We start from the raw sequence: 6,832 nt of genomic DNA on the forward strand, positions 1-6,832 counted from the left end.
CTTTCGAGGCAATATTGTGTTGATGATGGTGGTTCATGCCACTTAGGTTTCAAGGATGAAAGGTTGGAACATGGGCAATCATTTCCTTGAGATGGTAATGGTAATTTTTCTTTTGGCAGGCATAATTGGAACATGAAATTTAAGGATGCTACCTCTACTACTCAAGCAGCGGCTGAGTTTGCAGAACATGCAAGCCTAGCTGCCAGAGCTGTTGTAGAAGTTTCAAGGCAATATTGTGTTGATTATGGTGGTTCATGCCACTTAGGTTTCAATGATGAAAGGTTGGAACATGGGCAATCATTTCCTGGAGATGGTAATGGTAATTTTTCTGTTGGCAGGCAGAATTGGAACATGAAATTTAAGGATGCTACCTTTACTGCTCAAGAAACGGACATGCAAGCCTAGCAGCCAGAGCTGTTGTAGAACTTTCAAGGCAATATTGTGTTGATGATGGTGGTTCATGCCACTTAGGTTTCAAGGATGAAAGGTTGGAACATGGGCAATCATTTCCTGGAGATGGTAATGGTAATTTTTCTGTTGGCAGGCATAATTGGAACATGAAATTTAAGGATGCTACCTCTGCTGCTCAAGCAGCGGTTGAGTTTGCAGAACATGCAAGCCTAGCTGTCAGAGCTGTTGTAGAAGTTTTAAGGCAATATTGTATTGATGATGGTGGTTCATGCCACTTAGGTTTCAAGGATGAAAGGTTGGAACATGGGCAATCATTTCCTAGAGATGGTAATGGTAATTTTTCTGTTGGCAGGCAGAATTGGAACATGAAATTTAAGGATGCTACCTTTACTGCTCAAGAAACGGACATGCAAGCCTAGCAGCCAGAGCTGTTGTAGAACTTTCAAGGCAATATTGTGTTGATGATGGTGGTTCATGCCACTTAGGTTTCAAGGATGAAAGATTGGAACATGGGCAATCATTTCTTGGAGATTGTAATGGTAATTTTTCTGTTGGCAGGCAGAATTAGAACATGAAATTTAAGGATGCTACCTTTACTGCTCAAGAAACGGACATGCAAGCCTAGCTACCAGAGCTGTTGTAGAACTTTCAAGGCAATATTGTGTTGATGATGGTGGTTCATGCCACTTAGGTTTCAAGGATGAAAGGTTGGAACATGGGAAATCATTTCCTGGAGATGGTAATGGTAATTTTTCTTTTGGCAGGCATAAGTGGAACATGAAATTTAAGGATGCTACCTCTGCTGCTCAAGCAGCGGCTGAGTTTGCAGAACATGCAAGCCTAGCTGCCAGAGCTGTTGTAGAAGTTTCAAGGCAATATTGTGTTGATGATGGTGGTTCATGCCACTTAGGTTTCAAGGATGAAAGGTTGGAACATGGGCAATCTTTTCCTGGAGATGGTAATGGTAATTTTTCTGTTGGCAGGCAGAATTGGAACATGAAATTTAAGGATGCTACCTTTACTGTTCAAGAAGCGGCTGAGTTTGCAGAACATGCAGGCCTAGCTTCCAGAGCTGTTGTAGAACATTCAAGGCAATATTGTGTTGATGATGGTGGTTCATGCCACTTAGGTTTCAAGGATGAAAGGTTGGAACATGGGCAATCATTTCCTAGAGATGTTAATGGTAATTTTTCTGTTGGCAGGCATAATTGGAACATGAAATTTAAGGATGCTACCTCTGCTGCTCCAGCAGCGGCTGAGTTTGCAGAACATGCAAGCCTAGCTGCCAGAGCTGTTGTAGAAGTTTCAAGGCAATATTGTGTTGATGATGGTGGTTCATGCCACTTAGGTTTCAAGGATGAAAGGTTGGAACATGGGCAATCATTTCCTGGAGATGGTAATGGTAATATTTCTGTAGGCAGGCAGAATTGGAACATGAAATTTAAGGATGCTACCTTTACTGCTCAAGAAACGGACATGCAAGCCTAGCTGCCAGAGCTGTTGTAGAACTTTCAAGGCAATATTGTGTTGATGATGGTGGTTCATGCCACTTAGGTTTCAAGGATGAAAGGTTGGAACATGGGCAATCATTTCCTGGAGATGGTAATGGTAATTTTTCTGTTGGTAGGCAGAATTGGAACATGAAATTTAAGGATGCTACCTCTGCGGCTCAAGTAGCGGTTGAGTTTGCAGAACATGCAAGCCTAACTGCCATAGCTGTTCTAGAACTTTAAAGGCAATATTGTGTTGATGATAGTGGTTCATACCACTTAGGTTTCAAGGATGAAAGGTTTAAACAAGGGCAATCTTTTCCTGGAGATGGTAATGGTAATTTTTCTGTTGGCAGGCAGAATTGGAACATGAAATTTAAGGATGCTACCTCTACTGCTCAAGAAGCGGCTGAGTTTGCAGAACATGCAAGCCTAGCTGCCAGAGCTGTTGTAGAACTTTCAAGGCAATATTATGTTGATGATGGTGGTTCATGCCACTTAGGTTTCAAGGATGAAAGGTTGGAACATGGGTAATCATTTCCTAGAGATGGAAATGTTAATTTTTCTGTTGGTAGGCAGAATTGGAACATGAAATTTAAGGATGCTACCTCTGATGCTCAAGAAGCTGCTGAGTTGGCTGAACATGCAAGCCTAGCTGCCAGAGCTGTGGTAGAACTTTCAAGGCAATATTGTGTTGATGATGGTGGTTCATGCCACTTAGGTTTCAAGGATGAAAGGTTGGAATAAGGGCAATCATTTCCTAGAGATGGTAATTTTTCCGTTGGCAGGCAGAATTGGAACATGAAATTTAAGGATGCTACCTCTGCTGCTCAAGCAGCGGCTGAGTTTCCAGAACATTGAAGCCTAACTGCCAGAGCTGTTCTTGAACTTTCAAGGCAATATTGTGTTGATGATAGTGGTTCATGCCACTTAGGTTTCAAGGATGAAAGGTTGGAACATGGGCAATCATTTCCTGGAGATGGTAATGGTAATTTTTCTGTTGGCAGGCATAATTGGGACATGAAATTTAAGGATGCTACCTCTGCTGCTCAAGCAGCGGCTGAGTTTGCAGAACATGCAAGCCTAGCTGCCAGAGCTGTTGTACAAGTTTCAAGGCAATATTGTATTGATGATGGTGGTTCATGCCACTTAGGTTTCAAGGATGAAAGGTTGGAACATGGGCAATCATTTCCTGGAGATGGTAATGGTAATTTTTCTGTTGGCAGGCAGAATTGGAACATGAAATTTAAGGATGCTACCTTTACTGCTCAAGAAACGGACATGCAAGCCTAGCTGCCAGAGCTGTTGTAGAACTTTCAAGGCAATATTGTGTTGATGATGGTGGTTCATGCCACTTAGGTTTCAAGGATGAAAGGTTGGAACATGGGCAATCATTTCTTGGAGATGGTAATGGTAATTTTTCTGTTGGCTGGCAGAATTGGAACATGAAATTTAAGGATGCTACCTCTGCTGCTCAAGTAGCGGTTGAGTTTGCAGAACATGCAAGCCTAACTACCGTAGCTGTTCTAGAACTTTAAAGGCAATATTGTGTTGATGATAGTGGTTCATACCACTTAGGTTTCAAGGATGAAAGGTTTAAACAAGGGCAATCTTTTCCTGGAGATGGTAATGGTAATTTTTCTGTTGGCAGGCAGAATTGGAACATGAAATTTAAGGATGCTACCTCTACTGCTCAAGAAGCGACTGAATTTGCAGAACATGCAAGCCTAGCTGCCAGAGCTGTTGTAGAACTTTCAAGGCAATATTATGTTGATGATGGTGGTTCATGCCACTTAGGTTTCAAGGATGAAAGGTTGGAACATGGGTAATCATTTCCTAGAGATGGAAATATTAATTTTTCTGTTGGTAGGCAGAATTGGAACATGAAATTTAAGGATGCTACCTCTGATGCTCAAGAAGCGGCTGAGTTGGCAGAACATGCAAACCTAGCTGCCAGAGCTGTGGTAGAACTTTCAAGGCAATATTGTGTTGATGATTGTGGTTCATGCCACTTAGGTTTCAAGGATGAAAGGTTGGAATAAGGGCAATCATTTCCTGGAGATGGTAATTTTTCCATTGGCAGGCAGAATTGGAACATGAAATTTAAGGATGCTACCTCTGCTGCTCAAGCAGCGGCTGAGTTTGCAGAACATTGAAGCCTAACTGCCAGAGCTGTTCTTGAACTTTCAAGGCAATATTGTGTTGATGATAGTGGTTCATGCCACTTAGGTTTCAAGGATGAAAGGTTGGAACATGGGCAATCATTTCCTGGAGATGGTAATGGTAATTTTTCTGTTGGCAGGCATAATTGGAACATGAAATTTAAGGATGCTACCTCTGCTGCTCAAGCAGTGGCTGAGGTTGCAGAACATGCAAGCCTAGCTGCCAGAGCTGTTGTAGAAGTTTCAAGGCAATATTGTATTAATGATGGTGGTTCATTCCACTTAGGTTTCAAGGATGAAAGGTTGGAACATGGGCAATCATTTCCTGGAGATGTTAATGGTAATTTTTCTGTTGGCAGGCATAATTGGAACATGAAATTTAAGGATGCTACCTCTGCTGCTCAAGCAGCGGCTGAGTTTGCAGAACATGCAAGCCTAGCTGCCAGAGCTGTTGTAGAAGTTTCAAGGCAATATTGTGTTGATGATGGTGGTTCATGCCACTTAGGTTTCAAGGATGAAAGGTTGGAACATGGGCAATCATTTCCTGGAGATGTTAATGGTAATTTTTCTGTTGGCAGGCATAATTGGAACATGAAATTTAAGGATGCTACCTCTGCTGCTCATGCAGCGGTTGAGTTTGCAGAACATGCAAGCCTAGCTGCCAGAGCTGTTGTAGAAGTTTCAAGGCAATATTGTGTTGATGATGGTGGTTCATGCCACTTAGGTTTCAAGGATAAAAGGTTGGAACATGGGCAATCATTTCCTGGAGATGGTAATGGTAATATTTCTGTTGGCAGGCATAATTGGAACATGAAATTTAAGGATGCTACCTCTGCTGCTCAAGCAGTGGCTGAGTTTGCAGAACATGCAAGCCTAGCTGCCAGAGCTGTTGTAGAAGTTTCAAGGCAATATTGTATTGATGATGGTGGTTCATGCCACTTAGGTTTCAAGGATGAAAGGTTGGAACATGGGCAATCATTTCCTGGAGATGGTAATGGTAATTTTTCTGTTGGCAGGCATAATTGGAACATGAAATTTAAGGATGCTACCTCTGCTGCTCAAGCAGAGGCTGAGTTTGCAGAACATGCAAGCCTAGCTGCCAGAGCTGTTGTAGAAGTTTCAAGGCAATATTGTATTGATGATGGTGGTTCATGCCACTTAGGTTTCAAGGATGAAAGGTTGGAACATGGGCAATCATTTCCTGGAGATGTTAATGGTAATTTTTCTATTGGCAGGCATAATTGGAACATGAAATTTAAGGATGCTACCTCTGCTGCTCAAGCAGCGGCTGAGTTTGCTGAACATGCAAGCCTAGCTGCCAGAGCTGTTGTAGAAGTTTCAAGGCAATATTGTGTTGATGATGGTGGTTCATGCCACTTAGGTTTCAAGGATTAAAGGTTGGAACATGGGCAATCATTTCCTGGAGATGGTAATGGTAATTTTTCTGTTGGCAGGCAGAATTGGAACATGAAATTTAAGGATGCTACCTTTACTGCTCAAGAAGCGGCTGAGTTTGCAGAACATGCAAGCCTAGCTGCTAGAGCTGTTGTAGAACTTTCAAGGCAATATTATGTTGATGATGGTGGTTCATGCCACTTAGTTTTCAAGGATGAAAGGTTGGAACATGGGCAATCATTTCCTGGAGATGGTAATGGTAATTTTTCTGTTGGCAGGCAGAATTGGAACATGAAATTTAAGGATGCTACCTTTACTGCTCAAGAAGCGGCTGAGTTTGCAGAACATGCAAGCCTAGCTGCCAGAGCTGTTGTAGAACTTTCAAGGCAATATTGTATTGATGATGGTGGTTCATGCCACTTAGGTTTCAAGGATGAAAGGTTGGAACATGGGCAATCATTTTCTGGAGATGGTAATGGTAATTTTTCTTTTGGCAGGCATAAGTGGAACATGAAATTTAAGGATACTACCTCTGCTGCTCAAGCAGCGGCTGAGTTTGCAGAACATGCAAGCCTAGCTGCCAGAGCTGTTTGTAGATGTTTCAAGGCAATATTGTGTTGATGATGGTGGTTCATGCCACTTAGGTTTCAAGGATGAAAAGTTTGAACATGGGCAATCATTTCCTGGAGATGGTAATGGTAATTTTTCTGTTGGCAGGCAGAATTGGAACATGAAATTTAAGGATGCTACCTTTACAGCTCAAGAAGCGGCTGAGTTTGCAGAACATGCAAGCCTAGCTGCCAGAGCTGTTGTAGAACTTTCAAGGCAATATTATGTTGATGATGGTGGTTCATGCCACTTAGGTTTCAAGGATGAAAGGTTGGAACATGGGTAATCATTTCCTAGAGATGGAAATGTTAATTTTTCTGTTGGAAGGCAGAATTGGAACATGAAATTTAAGGATGCTACCTCTGCTGCTCAAGCAACGGCTGAGTTTGTAGAACATGCAAGCCTAGCTGCCAGAGCTATGGTAGAACTTTCAAGGCAATATTATGTTGATGATGGTGGTTCATGCCACTTAGGTTTCAAGGATGAAAGGTTAGAACAAGGGCAATCATTTCCTGGAGATGGTAATGGTAATTTTTTTGTTGGCAGGCATAATTGGAACATGAAATTTAAGGATGCTACCTCTGCTGCTCAAGCAGCGGCTGAGTTTGCAGAACATGCAAGCCTAGCTGCCAGAGCTGTTGTAGAAGTTTCAAGGCAATATTGTGTTGATGATGGTGGTTCATGCCACTTAGGTTTCAAGGATGAAAGGTTGGAACATGGGCAATCATTTCCTGGAGATGGTAATGGTAATTTTTCTGTTGGCAG

The sequence above is a fragment of the Nicotiana tomentosiformis genome, chromosome 3 (assembly GCF_000390325.3).
Source record: "Nicotiana tomentosiformis chromosome 3, ASM39032v3, whole genome shotgun sequence".
NCBI lineage: Eukaryota > Viridiplantae > Streptophyta > Magnoliopsida > Solanales > Solanaceae > Nicotiana > Nicotiana tomentosiformis.